Raw genomic sequence first — 20986 nt, 5'->3', positions numbered from 1 at the left:
TGCTGAAGACCATGGCTTATTAGAGAATGAGTTGTTGGCAAAATGGAAAATGACTATCTATGGTAATATTTGAGAGATCGGCTGCAGCCACCTCATGTCATAAGTTGTAGGCCACGATAGATGCTTGCATTTTATTCCATGTGCACTAAAAAGCCATTGAAGAATTTTACCTGAAGAAGTAAAATGATGATTTATGCTCTGAATTCTGTAATTAATGTATGGTAGAAGGTGTCAAGAGTGGGATCAGTGAGAATAGGTGGAAAGCTCTTGCTATATTCTAAGGGTTACATGATGGTGGCTTCAATTGGAGTATTGGAGTGAACTATATGGATTTTAGTGATAATTAGCTTGTAAAATCACATGGAAAAGAAGGGTATCAAGGAGATGCCTACATTTCTGGATTGAATACAAGGCAAATGTTTCAGTTTCCTAGAAAATGGGGGAAGACTTAAGAAGGTATATGAGGAAAATGAAGAGTTCCAATTTGGGTCAAGTTTGAAAGGTAGTAGAATACCTTGAAGATTAAGAGAATGGATTCTGCATTCCGTGCTCAAGGATAGGAAGAATCACTATCGTGAAAATGGCCACACTGCCCAAGGTAATTTATAGTTTCAATGCCATCCCCATTAAGCTACCAATGACTTTCTTCGCAGAATTGGAAAAAACTACTTTAAAGTTTATATGGAACCAAAAAAGAGCCCACATTGCCAAGACAGTCCTAAGTCAAAAGAACAAAGCTGGAGGCATCACGCTACCTGACTTCAAACTATACTACAAGGCTATAGTAACCAAAACAGCATGGTACTGGTACCAAAACAGAGATATAGACCAATGGAACAGAACAGAGTCCTCAGAAATAACACTACACATCTATAACCATCTGATCTTTGACAAACCTGACAAAAACAAGAAATGGGGAAAGGATTCCCTATTTAATAAATGGTGCTGTGAAAACTGGCTAGCCATATGTAGAAAGCTGAAACTGGATCCCTTCCTTACACCTTATACAAAAATTAATTCAAGATGGATTAGAGACTTAAATGTTAGACCAAAAACCATAAAAACCCTAGAAGAAAACCTAGGCAATACCATTCAGGACATAGGAACAGGCAAGGACTTCATGTCTAAAACACCAAAAGCAATGGCAACAAAAGTCAAAATTGACAAATGGGATCTAATTAAACTAAAGAGCTTCTGCACAGCAAAAGAAACTACCATCAGAGTGAACAGGCAACCTACAGAATGGAAGAACATGTTTGCAATCTACTCATCTGACAAAGGGCTAATATCCAGAACCTACAAAGAACTCAAACAAATTTACAAGAAGAAAAAAAACATGAAAAAGTGGGTGAAGGATATGAACAGACATTTCTCAAAAGGAGACATTTATGCAGCCAACAGACACATGAAAAAATGCTCATCATCACTCGCCATCAGAGAAATGCAAATCAAAACCACAGTGAGATACCATCTCATACCAGTTAGAATGGCGATCATTGAAAAGTCAGGAAACAACAGGTGCTGTAGAGGATGTGGAGAAATAGGAATACTTTTACACTGTTGGTGGGACTGTAAACTAGTTCAACCATTGTGAAAGACAGTGTGGCGATTTCTCAAGGATCTAGAACTAGAAATACCATTTGACCCAGCCATCCCATTACTGGGGATATACCCAAAGGATTATAAACCATGCTGCTAGAAAGACACATGCATATGTATGTTTATTGTGGCACTATTCATAATATCAAAGACTTGGAACCAACCCAAATGTCCATCAATGACAGACTGGATTAAGAAAATGTGGCACATATACACCATGGAATACTATGCAGCCATAAAAAAGATGAGTTCATTCCCTTTGTAGGGACATGGATGCAGCTGGAAACCATCATTCTCAGCAAACTGTCACAAGAACAGACAACCAAACACCACGTGTTCTCACTCATAGGTGGGAATTGAACAATGAGAACACTTGGACACAAGAAGGGGAACATCACACACCAGGGCCTATAGTGGGGTGGGGGGCGGGGGAGGGATAGCATTAGGAAATATACCTAATGTAAATGATGAGTTAATGGGTGCAGCACACCAACATGGCACATGTATACATATGTAACAAACCTGCATGTTTTGCACATGTACCCTAGAACTTAAAGTATAATAAAAAATGAATAAAATAAAATAAAATCAGAATGGGTTCTGAAAAAGTTCAAATCCTACTCTGTTTTTTTACTAGCTGCGGATCTTGAATAGTTCACTTAAACTGCACTTCATTTTTCTCATTGTTAAAAGTAGGGATATTAATAACACCTGCCTTCCAGGGTTGTTGTAAATATTAAATTAGATCATACCCCAAAATGCTAAGAACAGTTCCTGATACAGTGTAAACAATACATAATTATTGCCATTATCATTGGTCACAAAAGTGGCAGTGTCATGGAGGAAATCTGATATGTAAATATGAAGTTTAAAGGAAAATGATTGACATTGTATTAATTTTCAGAAAGCATTTTTTTCTCATATAGTTCTTTTGAGTGAATGAAAATTATCTTAGAATTGTTTCTACTATTTTCTGCCAACTTATCTTTCTCTCTTTCTGTGGGTCACAGAAGGGAGTTGGTGTGGTATAGGGTAAGAAGCAAATGATTGATCAAGAAAATGGAAACGTCATATTCTAATCCTGAAAAGAATATCTCATTTCCTTTTACAATTTTACAATTCCAAAAGCAGATTACAGTTTTTAACTGATTGCGTTTAAATTTTCCTTTATAAATTAATCATCACTATTTTTGACTTTTCCAATATATTAAATACTGAAACCACAAGGAATAATCTTTGACTTGCATGCTGACCACATTGTCAAATTTTAACCTTTGAAATGGAAGGTTTATTGACACAGCAAGCCTTTTCTCCTTCCGGTCTGTTTTCTCCTCATTGCTTTATAACAAAATACCATTTTGCCTTCTGGAGTTTCAGTACACAGATCTTCAGATATATGAATGGCTTTAAACATGAGTTTCTTTTATTCATCTATTTAATAAAAGAGAAGATAATTTAATGATTAAGTTTAATAGATTGTTATGTTCTATGAATTCCAATTAAACGTAACAATATACTTACCTTCAAAATGGAAAAATCACAAACACGTGAAGTGAATTAATCCCTATTGTGTTTCTTTCAAACATTTATAAAACAAATACTATATATGTTAATTATTACCGGTATGGCCATTAATATATTAAAATCCTTCTTGAAGCAAGCGAGTGTCATTTTTCTTTTCATTTCCTATTTTTTGGCAGCGTGGAAATAGGGTTATGAGAAGAAGCTCAGAGCAGAGCACCAAAAGTGGCCACCACCAGCATGAAGAACCCAACAATTCAAACTGGTAAGTGGGCCCCTTTTTCTATGTTTCAGGCAATCTGTTGATTCTGTGTCTATGCAGGAAGTCTTCATAGTTTATAAATAAAAATGAGAAAGCTTCTAAAATGTAGACTGTGAAATTTATTCTCATGACTTGGAAGACTTTCAGGAGGTGGTATTCTGTGGGAAACTTGACCAGACTTTTTTATAGACAGACATGGATTTAAAGTAGCTGTGTAGGACTGTGGAAGTTGCTGACATTGAGTCTTAGTTTCCTTATTTTAAAATGGAGATTATCATAGTTATCTGGTTAAATTTTTATAAGAATTAACTAAGACATTGCATATAAAGAATTCAGTAGTTTTCTTAGCATAAAGAACTTAAAGATATGACTAATACTTACTGAATACTTTTCATGTACCAAGTACTAACCACTAAATACTTTACTGTATTATTTGTTCCTTGCCTCAACCTGAAATTAGTAGTGATAATTATCCTTGTTTTATAGAGGAAGAAAGTTTGCTATTAACAGATGATGTGACTTGCATTTAAATCATATGCTGCTCCATGAGACAGTTATTTTGTATACAATTGTACCCATTGACAAAATTTCTACTTTTGTATTTATTTATAAAGTCAAAAAACCTTTAGTATCTAATATATGCCAGGCTTCTTTTAGCTGAGACACCATGCTACTTCACAAATAATTATTACTTAATACATGATGACTATATATTTATATGAGACCTTATATTTATTGACAGCTTATGAACACATAATTGTGTTTAGTTTTCACATACTCTGTAAAAAATGCAGAGTGGAGTTCATTATTCATATTTTTACAGATAAAGAAATTCAGGTTGTGAGACATTAACTGGCTCTCTGGATGTCTTAGAGCTCAGTATTTCTCAGACTCTCTGTGAGTTGAGTCAGTTTATTTTTTATGCATTGCAGATTGAATGTTTTTGTAAAATTACTAAAAATTAATTGCTAGAAAAAATGATAAAAAGAAGATAGAAAATATACAGATTTATATTTTTATTCTTATTTATCCTCATTCTACAAACAACAAATTACCTCATTTCTATAACATTTTTCATACTTTCTCCCAATCTCCATAAATCCTCATGATGCAGACCAGTTATTGTTTAGAGATTGACATCAGCCTGACCATACAGACAGGTGACAGTTGACCATACAGCACTGGTAAAACTCATGTGATACAAGTGTAACACTCAGTCTAGGTTTTCCATCTCCTAGTCCAGGTCTTTTCATAGTAGCCTTGGCTTCCTGAACACACAGTAACAAACCTGTTTTATGGTCCAAGGGACAAGAAGATCAACTTCCAAATTGTTAAAATGAAACTGGTGCAAGAAAAATGAAAAATGACAAAAATTATAAAAGAGTTGTATGAAACAATTGACATTAAAAAATTGGGGGAAACATTTGGAAGCCTGTAGGAACGACTTATTCTACATTGATTTATAAGACATCAAGACTTGTAAAAATTCAGTATGTGTTGTGTTTTTGAAAAACTTTCTCAAGATTTTTTTATGTCTCTTCTTTTTTCATTTTTTTATTCTTTGAAAAGGTAAGTTAAATTGTATTTAGGAGACTAGACCTTGTCAGTTCAAAGCAGTATACCAACCTGTGTACAATTCTGAGAGATAAATGTGGATCCTGGCCTGCTATGAAATAAAAACGTACTCATTTCCACACTACATTGAAGGGGCTTGAAAATAAACGTTGCTTGTTATTTCAAAACTACCAAAGAAAATTGCAGCACTTTTGGGTGCAAAGTAAAATGCACATTGAGTCAGCAATGAAAATTTACTTCGTAAGATGATTTTGTGGCTTTCTCAGTTCTACTGAAATGGATCCAAATATTTACATGTGCTATTTTATTAATAACTATTTTACCATCTGTGTCAAAGTAATATTACACAGATGTTCGGGAATAGCTTTTGGTTGTGAGTAAACATTAAAGGAAGATTGAATTTTTCTCAAAATTATGCTGATGGAATGTTTTTTTATCATAGTTTAAGATGTCAGAAATAAGTATTTTTTTTTAAGTTCTACCAGCTTAACAGTGCTTGATTTAGCTTAAAATGGCTGTAAGCGCCCAGAGAAAGATGACATTTTATGATAATATTCAAAACTGACACTTTCAGTCAACCTATTATTAGTTTCTGGGAAGACTCTACATTGCTAAATTGAAATTCACAAACGGAAGTAAAGAAAACCTATGGCCTTAAGTAATGTAGAGAGACTCTATGCTTCTTCCCCCTGACTGAAAGATCCAAGATTTGTATCACTCAGAAAATTAAGCAGTCATACATGGGCACCTTTCTTCAATCAATACCTCTGCATCTGTATTTATTTGGTGATTACTTTTTCTGATCCCTCTGAAAATGGAAGAAAGGTAGGAAGAACTTACAGTAATGCATTATGTCCCAGGAAAGAGAGATATAGTCCCAAAAGCACTGTAGGTGTTACAATAGTGGAAATAGAGACAGTAGTAGTGTGTGCATGCTCACAAGTGTGTGTGTGCGTGTGTGTGTGTGTGTGTGTGTGTGAGAGAGAGAGAGAGAGAGAGAGAGAGAGAGAGAGAGAGAGAGAGGCTCTAGAGATGTTATCAGATCAAGGTGAGAAGACCACAGAGTGGGGAAAGATGATGAACCATCTACCAACATTCTAGAAAAATTGCATTAATAGAATGCTTGCTACTCATTGGAATTTGGTCCTGAGCTTTTTCATAACAATCTGCTCTTCAACCGTGAAGCTGAGAAGGTTTCTGCTAAAAAAAAAAAAAAAAAAAAAAAAACAAGTTATCAGTAGAACCAAGGGCTAATGGTCAATCTTGTCACTTGTCTGTTAGAAAATCCTACACTTCAATAGATTTTTGTCACAATCTCAGATCAGTAAAGAAAAAATAACAACAAAACCATTAAGGCAAAACTGGTTGTCAGTAGTAATTACTTGACATGAAAAATTAAAATCTCAGAAGAAAAGCATATGTAAAGCAAGAATTAATACAGAAACCAGAAAAAATGTTTTAGAAAATTGTTTTCCATCCTTGCGTATGCATTAAATGACTCAGAAATAAAAAACACAGAGATTGGATAAACTAAAGTACAAACAATTGAAAAGTAACCAAAATGTTACAGAAGAATGATATCTGTCTTTGGAGGCAACAAAGAACAGAATCAGATTTGTGCAAAGGAAACTGAAGGAGCACTCAGTTTCTTCAGAACTGCAGAGGGCAAAGATAAACTGTAAAAACAATGAGAGAAAATACATGACCAGTATGGAAAACAGAAACAAATGTATAGGTAATTATTTATGAAAACAAGAGACCAAAATAAATAAAAAAGAAGCACTAATTCCACAATTGCAAGGGAAAAAATCTTGTTGAAGAAATAAATGGAAAGTTTTTTTAAAAAATAAATTGTTTGCTGTGGTCTAAGATTTTTTGTAGTGCATGGAAATTACTTGTTCTTTAAGTGTTAGGACAACCTAATAGTAAACTTAGACAAAGATTATCTTGAGTCTAATAGTTTCTTTTTTAATTTCTCATGCTTCTATGGTTATTGGTCTATTCAAGATTTTCTTGATTTCCTTAACATATTTTGATAATCTGTGTTAACCTAGAAAAACTACCAATGCTGAGTAATTACTCATGTGTGAACCTACGTATTAAAAAATAAAAGACTTGAAGTCAATGCACTAGTGGAATAAGAAGTAACTTTTATTTTTTCAACTTTAGTCTCTTCTGTTTTCTGGTATATAAAATAACCATGTATCATAGGTTAAGCGAGTATTTGTATCGAAACATACATAAGAACAGTGTGCAAATCATAAATGAATAGCTAAATGAATTATCAGAATGTCTACAACACTGTGTAATACCGCTCAAATTAGGAAATAAGACATAATCAACACCATTGCAAGGGCCCTTTTTTTCTTTCCAAGTCACAAATTCCATTCCTTCACAAGGCAACCCCTTTCTTGAATTCTAAAACTATAGATTATTTAGCCTGCTTTTGAGTTTCATAAATGTAATAATAGTGTTTACACTTGTTTTATGTCGGCGTCTTGGTCTCAATATTGTGTATATGAGATTCCTATATGTGGCAATAGTTTAATTTTCAATGTATTTCATCATGACCAGATTTTGGACCTTACGTATTTATACATATCTTTTGGGACATGTGTGTGAAAATTTCTCTTGCTGTGTAATTGTGTTTATGTGGCTTAAAAGCTTGTTGATAGATAGATGCTACCTTCCCAAAGAGTTATACCAATTTGTATTCCCACTGACATAGTATAAGAGTTCCAGTAGCTCTATATCTTTATAATCACTTGGTAATCATTATCAGAGATTTTTGTTTTAGCTGTTCTGTTGGGTATATTGTGGTATCCCACTGTGGTTTTAATTAACTTTGCTATAACTGGTAAGAATGGTGCTATTGTTTGAGTGTGTCTCCCACAATTCACAACCTATGATACATGGTTATTTTATGTATGTGAAAAATGTGATTCCCTGTGTAGCAGCGTTGGGAGGTTGGATCTTTAAGATGTGATTAAGTCACTGAGAGAGATTAATGCCACTCTTGTTTTATCCTGTTAATTCTTGAGGGAGTAAGTGTGTTCTTGCTCTCAAGTGACTGGATTATTTACCAAGACAGCAGGCTGTTAAAGTAAGGCCATCCTCTTGTTTGGTCTCTTTTACACGCACTCTCTTGCTTTTCTGTTTTTCTACCATGTTATGACACGGTATGAAATCCCATGCCAGAAACTGCTAGCGTACACTCTGACTTCCCAGCCTCTAGAATTGTAAGACAACTAAACTTATTTTCTTTACAAATTACCCAGTCTTGGGTATTCTATTTTAGCAACAGAAAATTAACGAAGACAGATGGCATTGCTATACCAGATCAACAATTCCTTCCTCTAAGTTAAAAGGGTACATGGACATTTAGAAGAGGCATTAAGAAGCATAGTAACTTTGTTCGCCTCCACTAAATGAATATTCAAGGCTTAAAAAACCTATAATTTCCTATTATATAAAGAAAATTATATATAATATATATAAAGAAAATTACATGTAAGGTATGTTATATATTTCTTATATTTTGTATATTAGTTATTACATATATGTAATATATATAATTATATATAAAATTCATATAAAACCTTATGTCATTAATTGTTTGCAAGTCTGACAATCCCATGTAATTTAAAATTCAACATCTATTTTTTTTTGACTTTCCCATTAGCTAATTAATACATGAGAATCTATCAAGTTTTGTCCTGTTTCATTGGGTACCAACCTATCTTATGACAGTAGAATCACAGCTGAATGGCGATGATTAAAATTTGTTGCAGAGAATGATTGCATACCCCATTCGTGTGTTGGGAAAACTAATTATTTGTTCAGCCATTTGAAACTAGGGATGGCACATGGGCAACAGGCATGAAAATGATCCAGGAGAGCAGCATGATCTTGACAGAGGGCCTAGGGCTCTCAACCATGCAGCAAGTGTGACAGCTCCATCACTTTCCCAGGCATTTCCTCTGGTGAGCTATGTAATGGTTGATTTATTTCCAGTACTATTAGTTTCCAGTGTGAGAGCCTGGATGATATGTTGTTGAGACAATTTGTGTGTGCATCATTTAATACTATGTTGTCTTATGGTATGATTGCCTATGAAGCCATATTATCAGGAATTAGCAAAATTCAAATAAATTTTTCTTTGTTTTAGTGTGGTAAAATATATATGACAAAAAATTTACAACTTTAACAATTTTCAAGTGTACAGTTCTGTAGGATTAAATACACTCTCATTATTGTACAGCTATCACCAACATCAATCTCCAGAGCTTTTTCACATACCGAGTTAACTCCAATGCACAGAAAAACTCTACTGCTTTAGAGCTTCACCCGGTTTCTCTTTATGTTACTGATTTCACAAATTACATCTATACATAGTGGGTATTCCTTTACGTATACTTATAATTATTTTTATACATTTTTTTAAATCCTGTAGAAAATAAAAAGTTAAGTCACAAACCAAAATTAAAATAATACTGTTATTTGTGTTTGTGCCTGTGTTCATTTTTACTGGAGAATTTCATATTTTCATATGACTTTGAGTTACTGCCTACCATCTTTTTATTTCAAGTTGTAAGACTCCTGTTAGCATTTCATACACAGTAAGTCTAGTTGTAATTAACTGTCTCAGTTTTGTTTGTCTGGTAATGTTTTAATTTCTCCCTATTTTTGAAGAAGCTTTATGCCAAATACAAGATTCTAGGTTGGCAGGTTTTTTTGTTTTGTTTTGTTTTGTTTTTCTTATTTTAGCACATTAAATATATCATCCTACTGCTTTCTGGTCTGCAAGATTTCCACTGAAAAATTCAATGATAGGTTAATTGAGGGTCCCTTGTACACGATTAGTGTTCTTTCTCTTGCTGCTTTCAATATTCTCTCCTTATATTTAGCTTTCAAAAATTTGATTGTAATGTCTCTTCTTCTGAATCTCTTTATTCTGCTTGGAATTTGTTGAGCTTCTTGGGTTTATAGATTTCCTGCATTTCCTCAAATTTGGAACATTTTCAGCCATTATTTCTTCAAATAATCTCTGTACCCCTTTATCTCTCTTTTATCTTTTTGGATTCTTATAATGTGTACAGCTCTGTTTATTGGTTTACTGTAAGTCCCTTATGTTCTGCTCTGTTCACTTTTCTTTACTCTTTTTTCTTTTTGCTCTTCAGACGTAATAGTTTTAGATGACTTTTCTTCATGTTCACTGTTTCTTTTCTCTGCTTGTTCAAGGCTGCTGTTGAACAACTCTAGTGAATTTTCAATTCAGATATTGTATTTCTCCCACTCCATAATTTATGCTTGGTTCTTTTTTTATGACTTCTATATTTATCAATATTTTAATTATGTTCATATATTGTTTCTCTACTTCCTTGAATTTTTTTCCCCACATTCTTCTTTTGCTCTTTGAGCATATTTAAGACAATTATTTTAAAGTCTTATCTAGTGAGGCTGATGTATTTCTTTAAAGACAGTTTCTGAAGATTAACTTTGTTCCTTTCGGTGGACCATATTACCGTATCTCTTTCAATGCTTTATGATATTTTTGTTGAAATTTGGTCATTTACAAAAGAGACCACATCTCCCAGTTTTTGCAGACTGGCTCTGTGCAGCGGAAAACTTACTAATCAATGTACTATGAACACATAAAGTCCTCTCAGACGTTTTTTGAGCATATATTCTGTCTGGGCATGTGTTTATGCTTTTCTCTCTTATACACACTGTAGAACTGTGATTGCTTTCCAGAGCTCCTAAAAAACCTGTATTAGTCAGTCTCTCGTGTTTAAACTTTCTGTGGGTAAATAAGGGCCTAGAGCTTTCTAATCTAACAACTTGCTGATGTCACTCACAGACCCTTTTACGTTTCAAGGAGTCTCAACTCAGCTTCTTCTTGGAGCCTTAGATGTTCTATTGTATTATTTTCCCAATAATCTCTTACCTTAGGGTTTCTGTGGACCTGCAACTGCCCCTCTGTCCTGTAGTTTTTGCATGCATGCCACTGGTTTACATGGTTTCTAGCCTAAGATCCAAATTATGCCGCTTTTTCCTCTTCTGAGCTCCAAGTAAGGAGGGTGAAAAACCAGTGCCTTGGCAGTGCTCACACTGGTTATAACCTTGCAAATATGATCTACTTTGCTCTTTCTGGCCCAAGTGAGGGAACTGGCTATTGGGCCAACATCTTCCACCTGTGAAGCACTACATAGGATAAAGAATGGGGCAAAGGCAAGTAAAACACTATGAAATTTCTTACCATTTTTAATGTGGCTTTTTCTTGATTGGGCATTTGCTTGGTTTCTGTAGATTTCTGACTATCAGAGGTACTATTAAATTATATGAATCAGTCTATAAGTTTATCTATTTATTTTAGTGTTTGTTTTCTGTGATGGATAAAAGGGCTTTGAGCTTTCTATTCTGCTACTTTCCTGATTATTTTTTTAAAGTTGTTAACAAAATGCATTGTGAATGTAATACAATGTTGCATATTTTGTATATTATTTTGATGTATGATTTCAGCATTGGAAATAATTTCAATGACTTGAAAATATGTTATAAACCTTTCAAACAGGGAAAGCAGAATCAGTTAGTTATTCATGTCGACACAGTTGTATTATGTTCTTTCCTACTCTAATATATGATTCAAAGGGAAAGACTAATTTTTTATGTGACTTTTATTTGCAATCTATGACCCCAATAAGCACTGTGTTGAATTAGACTTCTTTAAAAATATTCCAGTGGATCAACCAATTTTTACTCATTAAAAATAATATAAAATAAATAATAATATGTAATAAAAATATTTACTTCTTCAATTTTACTCTAGTTTTCTAGTTTTAATCAGTTTGTTGTTCAAACAAGCAACAGTCTCATGAGCTAACTTTTGAAGGAGAAAGTGCATGCTTTGGTATTTAAGGAATTGTGGTTCATGTTAGATATATGATTTCAGCATTAACAAAGAAGAATTCCAATGACTAAAAAATATGTTATAAGCCTTTCATCATAGGGAAAGCCGAATCTGTAAGTTTCTCATGTCAATATTGTTTTTACTATGTTGTACGCTACTCTAGTATACGATTTGAAAGAAGAAAGAGCTGAGGTTAAGAGTCAGCTAGGGTTAAGTTATTTTTATTAGTAGGACAGATCCACCCACTTTGCCTTTGTATCTTATCAGCAGAGTTAGTTTGGATTAATTTTGTATAAACAATAATTTTAGTCATTTTTAACCAATTTATAACACCATTTCTATAGTTTAACAATATGCATGTGATGCAGAGATAGCTGGATAATTTTATTCATGCCTTGTGTTCAGTTTAATAAAAGAGAAAAACACTTTGAGTTAACGTCACAATTTTAGTGAAATGGAATGCTGTCTTTTGTTAATTTTTAATTTATAATTCTTGTGGGTACATAGTAGGTATATATATTTATGGGGTATATGAAATATTTTGATAAAAGCATAAAATGTGTCATAGTCACATCAGAGTAAATGTGCTAAACCCTTCTGATCATAACTACTTTCTTGGCAGATCTGAGAGATAGCAAAGTAGTTATATTGTAACATAGGAATAGAATTTATGCCAATCACTCTTTAGCTTATATCCTATGTTGTATAAAATGTATTTGCTAATTTAATTACATGGGGAAATATTGAAATATTGTGTTATAAAATAATGATTCATACCATAAACTACTAGAATTGTGAGGTAGTTTCCCTGAACAAAATATTTGCTTCCCAACCTTAAATGTTAGAGAAATGTTTTGTCTTGATAAATCTGCAGAAAACCCTAGCAACATTTTGATTCTCTATGACTTATGGATTTCCTCCTTATACAGGCATAATGTGGAGTATATTAAGATGAAAACAGGTTCATTTCTTCTAACTTTAAATAAATAAATAATTATCTTTATTGTGACAGGGAGGAGTGAATATAAGGTGCTTTAAATTTATTGGCTCTGTTAAAGATATTTTTCCCTGCCAAATGCACTCAATTAAAACAGCTACCATAGGCTTATCTTATTTTCAGTAAATCATTATGGGTTTTTTTCAATTTGCTTTTATGATTGAATTCTAAAACTCTTCAGTGGCTCATCTTGGTTCTCTCCCCTTCTGTGAAACCATCTCAAGTGAATATTTTTGTATACAATAGCACACATGTACATATATTTGTCTGTGTAAGGTCAAGTAAATGCCCATGATTTTTCCTTTATGGCAGTTCACATGACCTTTTACAGGCCATTTGCCCCTAATGCTCAAGGCTAAAACCCTCCTATTTAATTCACATTGCTTGATCTTTTTCTCAATAGAAATGAAAAATCCTAGTATACCTATAATCCAGACTATCCATGAGCAAAATTGGAAGACAGGTGAACATTTTTCTCATTTTTCTTCATCCCATTTTTCTTTCTTTTTTACTTATTTATATATTTTTGGCCTTTTGGGGCCAGTGTTCTTTTGTTCTGCCATTCAACTCCTTCAAAAAATCAATTATAGTTTAGGCATCAGATAAAAGAGATTTGATAAATTTCTTCACACTAAATTGAAAGTAATGGCTAAGCTCTCCTATACAATGACATTTTTCCTTTAATAACTGATGTTACATATCTAGGTAAATAATTATAGATACCAATAAAAAAGACTAGGGTAACTTGTGAAATGATAAAATTTGTTGCCCAAACCAAGAAACTTTTGATAGAGAAAAAAATGCTATTAATCATTCCCTGAGGATAATAGTGTATATCAGAAGTGTCTTTTGTAACCCAGAACCTAAATGTCATCTTCTAACCCTAGTATTATTTGTCCAGGATATTTAACCCTGCATGTAGTTCCCACAATTTGTAGACATATACTGTCTTGCAAAACTTAATGTCAAGAAGTATTGCTCTTTAAGGTGTCACCAAGATGGCTTAGAAATCCTATGATGGGTCATTTTTCAATTTTTAGTTCATAATAGATAGTTCCTTGGAAAAATGCTCAGAACTTAATTACTACTCACAACCAAGTTAATCTATGAATCCACATTACTTCATTGAGCCACTGTTTCCTTGTTTTAAACATTGTAGGGGGAGGTAATTAGACTAGAAAATGCCCCAAAATATTTTCATCACTGATATCCTATGAGTCTGAGTAAGAGTTATGATAAATTTTTATCCCTTCAATAAATAATAGCACAAACTAAAAAATCATTTATGTGTAATCTATGTGAATTTTTGGAGCCCTCTAAAATAATGATTGAAGAGAAAGGTGACAGAAACTTATAACTCCATTTTTTCCCCCATTTGTGGTCTTCAGTTGTGGACCAACTGTGCTTGATCTCTTTCAAAAGTGAGATGTCATTGCAAACTCAGGTATAAGAATTTTTTTTTTTTTTTTTTTTTTTTTTAGCTAGAGCATGATGAATGTTATTCTAGCATGTGACCCTTTTTGTTGATCATAAAATGAAAATAACGGCATTGGTTTTTGTTTTATTTGTAAAAAAATGTTAAAAATCAAATTATCTGCCATAATTCTGTATTATTTGAACTGAAATAATTTCACCTTAGGGATTCTGCAACAGTTACTAACCATTATAATGGCAGCTATATGACTGTTCTCTCTTCATCTAACCCTAATGGATAGAGTCAGGTTCTCTAGGAAGTCCATTCAGTTACTCTGATTCTATGAGATTAGAAGGCAGCATGATTTAGGACTAACGTAAACAAAGATAAAGAATAGTGTTAAGATTAGAAATAACATTAGAGGAGAATGAATATAAATTTTGAAAGGAGACAGATGATGCTTCAAATCTTGGCTCTGTGGGTACTGACTTTGTCACATTAGACTAAGTCACTGATACTCTTTTAGCCTATGTTCCCTCATCTGTAAAATGGACTGCTAACATCTAATAACTCACAGAGTAGTTGAAAAATTTCAACGAGATAAATATGTAGAGCTGTCACCATTGCTGTAATGTCATAGACTGCACAACAATTACTTTTCTTTGCCTGAGAATCATTAACAAATATAATCAGGAATTACTACTTGCCTTTGGAACCTGATGTTTTTGTAACTTTTGTCCATATTAGACTCTCAGAAACTATCCTCTTGCTCTCCTCTCCACATCCCTGCAAATATAAACAATGACACTGATTCGCAGACTGTGCTAAGTCAGACCAGCTGGTGCCTCAGCTGTAGGGAAATGAGCCCGATCTTTCAGGACATCAATTCTCAATATTTGTTACTCATTAGAGCAATTGTTTGCATCTTTAAGAATCTAACGTTTCTTTTTATTTTCATTTTTTAGTTATTTCCAGTCAAGAAAAAATAGTATGTGCCCAACCTAAGTTATGAGGACTTTGTTTGATACAAAATGTGTTACTATTTTTAATGGAGTAAATACAAATTGAAGATACCCTGTATGGCCAGGAAACACCATTTCGGAAAGCCCCCAAGTAAATGCTAGTGAGAGATGAATGGTGGGGAGAGAGCACTGAGACTGGGAAAATGCTGCTTGCATAGCACTTTAGGCTCCTAGTGAGGCAGATCAAAAATTGTCTTATTATCTCGATATTGTGTAATATGTTTCAAAAAGCCCATCCGGAACATTATTTTGATTTGTATTCCTTTAGAATCAACTTCAATTTCAGTACTATCTTCTATCATTTTATGTTGTTATAAAAGTGAATCAAATATTTGTGGCAAACTGTAGATTTTTCTTCATATAAGAAAAAAAAAAGACTATGACGATAAACAAGAAAGACAGGCAAGAATGAGTTTATGCCCAAGTGTTTAGGGTAATATTGTATCTTCAATACTCTCTAGTTGTTTCTACACTAGAAACAACTAGAGATCGTGGAGTTTAAAAAAAAAAATTAGGTTGAAGTAAACGGGAAGTGATACAACGGGTTCTAGACATTTTTAGTCTGTTTGTATGACGAAGCTGAGTTCTTGCTCACTTACCTTTTCTTCACCTCACACTGCTCCACCCCTCCCACACACACACACACAAACCACATACTTGCCCTCCAGACTGGGAGAAATTCATTACTGTGATATACTATCTATCGTACCACTTCTTCCCAAATACCGGCATAGTAGAGGAATTAATTCCCAGAGGGAGGAGTAAAATTTCCTGTTACAGATACATTATATTTTATATAGTATCTTTTCATTGAAAGATCATTTTTCTGATTACACACCAGGAAGATTTTCAGTTTCTCCCATTTCTCCATTACTATGTATTACATGAAATTATTTATTTGGCTTTCATTTCGCCTATTGCACTGTATTCTTATATATGTTTCTAATAGCATCTTTCTCTTTGAGCAAGCATTCTATAATCTGGACTTTAAAAGTCACCTACACTGCAAGGCTGAGTTTTAGTATTGGGAAATATGTTTAAGTTAGACATAAGCTATATTTTGCTAATAGTTCTCAGATAGTTTCGCAAACAGTTCAATATTTCACTTATCCAAAGGTCGTTTATTTTGCAACCTTGATTCCCAAGAAAATAACTAAGATCCTAAAAGGACTCTGAGATTTTAGAAGAGATATATCTTATGTGAGTGTTGTGTATAAAATATTTGCTCCTAGCCGGGCGCAGTGGCTCACGCCTGTAATCCCAGCACTTTGGGAGGCCGAGGCGGGAGGATCACAAGGTCAGGAGATCGAGACCACGGTGAAACCCCGTCTCTACTATAAATACAAAAAATTAGCTGGGCGCGGTAGCGGGCGCCTGTAGTCCCAGCTACTCAGGAGGCTGAGGCAGGAGAATGGCGTGAACCCGGGAGGCAGAGCTTGCAGTGAGCCGAGATCGCGCCACTGCACTCCAGCCTGGGCGGCAGAGCGAGACTCCGTCTCAAAAAAAAAAAAAAAAAATTTGCTCCTATATTAACAATGATTTCAACTGGTGCTATTATCTGGTTTTCCAGACTGCAGGGAGTTAGAAAAAGGCAGTAAGTCTGTTTAAATCAGATATACTATGAGTGTCAAAAAGGGATAGCTGGCAAAATAACAATAGATAAAAATAAAAGACACACTCAGATTTACAGATTGGAAAAATTACGAAACCATGATTACTATGATATAGAAGTAAATTCATCAGACACAGAAGAATAAATATATGCCTCATTTATTCAACTTATGAAAAACATGAATGTGTAATATGCCTTCTTAAAATAATTTTTCCGCATCAACTATTGGTTTTTATTGGATATATGGCATTATGTTTGTAAGTTATCTAATATGATCTCAGAAGACTGATTTTTTTATAGTAACAATATGCGAACATATTGTCTTCACTTTAAATTTCAAAGCACATACAATAATATTACTTAACAATATAAATATTTTGAAGCTTCAAATATTTCTAGGCAACTGTCTTATAAGAATGCCAGATTATCATTTATTTATTTGATAAATAATATATTTGGCCGGGCGCGGTGGCTCAAGCCTGTAATCCCAGCACTTTGGGAGGCCGAGACGGGCGGATCACAAGGTCAGGAGATCGAGACCATCCTGGCTAACATGGTGAAACCCTGTCTCTACTAAAAATACAAAAAACTAGCCGGGCGAGGTGGCGGGCGCCTGTAGTCCCAGCTACTCGGGAGGCTGACGCAGGAGAATGGCGTGAACCCGGGAGGCAGAGCTTGCAGTGAGCTGAGATCTGGCCACTGCACTCCAGCCTGGGCGACAGAGCGAGACTCCGTCTCAAAAAAAAAAAAAAAAATAATAATAATAATAATAATAATAATAATAATATATTTACTTGGTACCATTTTTGGACTGAGAATATTGTCTAGTGCTAAGAATACAACTGTGAAGAAGATATTATTTCTGATTCTAAGGAGCAAAAAGTCTACATGGGACCCTAGTTCCATATTAATATTCATACTAAATGTCCATTCATCTACCTGGAAACATAAAATGAGGTGACATAGACTTTTTTTCTGGCACATAGAAAATGTTCAGTGTTTGTTGAAACTGATTCAACTCTCATGTATTTTTTACAACTAACCAATGTGCTGAAGCGTATCACTATCCCTATTGACTGTCAACTTGTTACTAAATCTCTTTAGCTCATAATCCTTAACTTTACAATGAGTATGTAATTACCTAACTTTTGGGGTTATTGTGAAGATTCAAGAAAACAATAGCATGTGCAGAGGTTTTTTTTTTTTTTTTTTTTTTTTTTTTTTAAGTTTTCTCCTTCCCATCCTTTTAAATGCTTGTTTCCAGAAGATCAGATGAAAGAGCTATAACATCATGGTGGAATATATTTTGATTGCCTTTTTGAGTTTACTAATATCACTATTTTCATAATTAAGGCATCATCTATTTTTTGCAAATTAATGTAAAATAATCTTGTAGAGTACTATTGGAATTGTTGTAATAGAGCATATATATACATTCAGTGATGCCAAGATTTTATTTTATGGATAATTATTGAATAAATCATGTTGCATTGCAATTTAGTAATGCAAAAATCATAATTCACATTTGGGCTCTATATATCTTTAACAGCTTGCTCCTGTATCTCAAATCCTACAAGAATAGGCATGTACTACTTGATGCTTCATAGCTTTTTGTAGACTTTCTCTTCTCCAATTTTTAGAGTATGTAGTTTTTGAGCAAAGTTCAAGGTAAGCAATGGCTTTAACATTTGTAGCCAGGGCAAACCTTCAAGAGTGGACAGTTAATCTAGGAAGCTTCAGAAGTAGGATGTGGGAGGATGGGAGTTTGTCTATCAAAATTTAGGTGAACCTGTCAGTGGTCATCAGACAGGTACCAGCAGAGCTGAGAAGCAAGTAGCAAGGATCCCACCTAATGGCAAGTGAATTTTGGAAGGGGAACTTCAGGTTTTTACAAGATCAGTGAGAGGATGACCAAGTGTTTGCTCCAGATCTTGGCAGTATATGTTTATATGCAAAAAAAAAAAAAGAAAAGAAAAAGAGACCCAAGTATATTAACAGTGACTCTGTTAATGTAACTAAAATGCAGGATATGTTTCATGGTGAATATTGGGGCAGAAGTGAGCAGAGGTAAAAATTATCATGAGACAAATAACAAGACAAATGAAAATCACAGAAAATGTAGTTAATCAGCAAGTAGATTTTGAGCTATGAACAAGTGTCACTATGTTAGTCCTGGTACATATAAAAATATAGGAGCTTGCACCTTTAAGAAACATGTAATCCAGCTGCAGAAATCATCCTTCATTAAGTAAAAATAAAATATAATTTAAAAGAACATTCAGAGAATGATTTCTGACAAATTGTTTGCATGCTCCTGAGACTTACGATATGTGGCTCATATTGTGATCTAAGGCTACAAGAGCAATTTGTTGTTGATCTCTTAAAACTAGTCCTACCAATTCATAAATCCGCATCAAGTCAATTTCCCAACAGTTTTCTCTCTATATACTATTAAGCTGAACAGCTTTGAAAGAAATTGATAATTATAGTCTCCTTTGTAATTTTCCTTGTGAAGTATTCTCATTGAGATTCACTTTCCGGTACCCTGCCTGGATTGCTAATTCTTTTCAGTGAGAATGCTTTGGCTGAGTTGTGTTATTAATGAAAATTTATGCCTCCCAGTAACTTTTTATATGAGGGGAAAAGAAAGTAGCAATGACAGGAGAGAAAAGGAAACCATTAATGTGAAATTCATGTACAATGTTGCTCTCATTCTTTTGTTGGAGGTAGTTTTATATTCCTGGAACTAGTATTTACATGAAAACTTTCAGTGTGGCACAGTGGTTCCTACCTATAATTCCAGCTAATTGGAAGGCTGAGGGAGGAGGATTACCTAAGCCAGGAGTTGGAGACCAACTTGGGCAATATAGCGAGAACCCATCTCTTAGGTTTTTTTTCTGTGTTGTTTTGTTTTGGTTTGTTTTTTGTTTTTTGTTTTTTTTAATTATCTGGGCATAGTGGTACGGACCTGTAGTCCCAGCCACTAGTAAGGCTGAGGCAGGAAGAATTGCTTGAGCCCAGGAGTTTGAGGCTGCAGTGAGCGATGATCGTACCACTGCACTCCAGCCTGAGGACAAAGTGAGACCCCATCTCTAAAACAAACAAGCAAAAACTTTGTGACATGGTGACATCATTGTGGATTGAAGGTTATGGCATATAGTTTAGTCACATTAAATTATCTCAAGGCTTCATTGTGTGCTTTGCCAGCACTTCAGTCCTATTTGAAAGGCTTTCTTTCATTGTACTACGTGATTAGCTATATAGTTGGTCCCATGCAAGGAAAAGATACTGTGCCTATGCAAGAAGACTGTCATACACAGAGCTCATGAACATTTTTTATAAACCACTGTGATGGGTCAAGGTTTCTCCTGAATCTCTCTAGGTTTACATATTTCCATGATGTGCACTACTTGATTGTCTTTCTTCTGGAATTAGCTCTGTAAGTGATCATGTTCACTTATGATTTCAGTGGCTAGTTTATAGCACTTTGGCAATTTCAGGAATGTACTCTGTCCTCATGAGTTGTAGAAAATGATTCTTGCTTCCAAGTTCTGGAGGCTCTCCAAATGTGGAAGGGGTGAGGAAAAGATAACATGTATAGTAAAAGTAGTCAAATATTATTTTGAATAAATCCCACGAGGAATGAACACAAAATGGTTCATAGCCTACGTCTGTAGCAAGACCAGTGATCTTTCATAATGAGAGAAGAGTTTTCACCAAAAAGAATCCTTGTTCCAATTCATTTCTTATATTTTTACAGGAACTTCTTGAACTAGAAGCTTCAAATTAACAAATATTTTATGTTTGTAGGTTCAGTTTGTGTCATGCATGTCAAAAAAAAAAAAAACAAAAACCTTCATGTGGCCTTCAAGGTCATAGTTTGGGATGAAGAAAGATGGCACTTATTCCAATGGGTAGACTACTGGGCAATTTCTCAAAAGATATCTGAAACAGTCTGTTGTCTATGCTCTGGAAAATGAACAGTCAGAATGGTGCAAGGCTCTGAAATCAAGGGAGACTTCTGCAAGCCCAAATTCTCTTTTGGTACTCTTTCCACATTTTATATTGATTTCT

At 34.2% G+C, this 20986-nt stretch overlaps 1 protein-coding gene across 5 annotated transcripts in view; it reads left to right on the top strand.

Annotated features, from left to right (window-relative positions):
* The window catches only part of LINGO2 (leucine rich repeat and Ig domain containing 2), a 1182276-nt gene that overhangs the window by 676926 nt on the left and 484364 nt on the right, over positions 1-20986 (top strand). For all 5 annotated transcript variants that reach the window (XM_031654837.1, XM_031654834.1, XM_031654835.1 and 2 more), the window contains one exon: positions 3300-3385. The gene's annotated coding sequence lies outside the window, so the exon portion shown is untranslated. The remainder of the gene's footprint in view (positions 1-3299; positions 3386-20986) is intronic.

Source organism: Papio anubis, chromosome 13, assembly GCF_008728515.1.
Source record: "Papio anubis isolate 15944 chromosome 13, Panubis1.0, whole genome shotgun sequence".
Lineage (NCBI taxonomy): Eukaryota > Metazoa > Chordata > Mammalia > Primates > Cercopithecidae > Papio > Papio anubis.
Note: the sequence above shows the minus strand (reverse complement) of the source record. Positions and strands in the feature narration are given on the sequence as shown.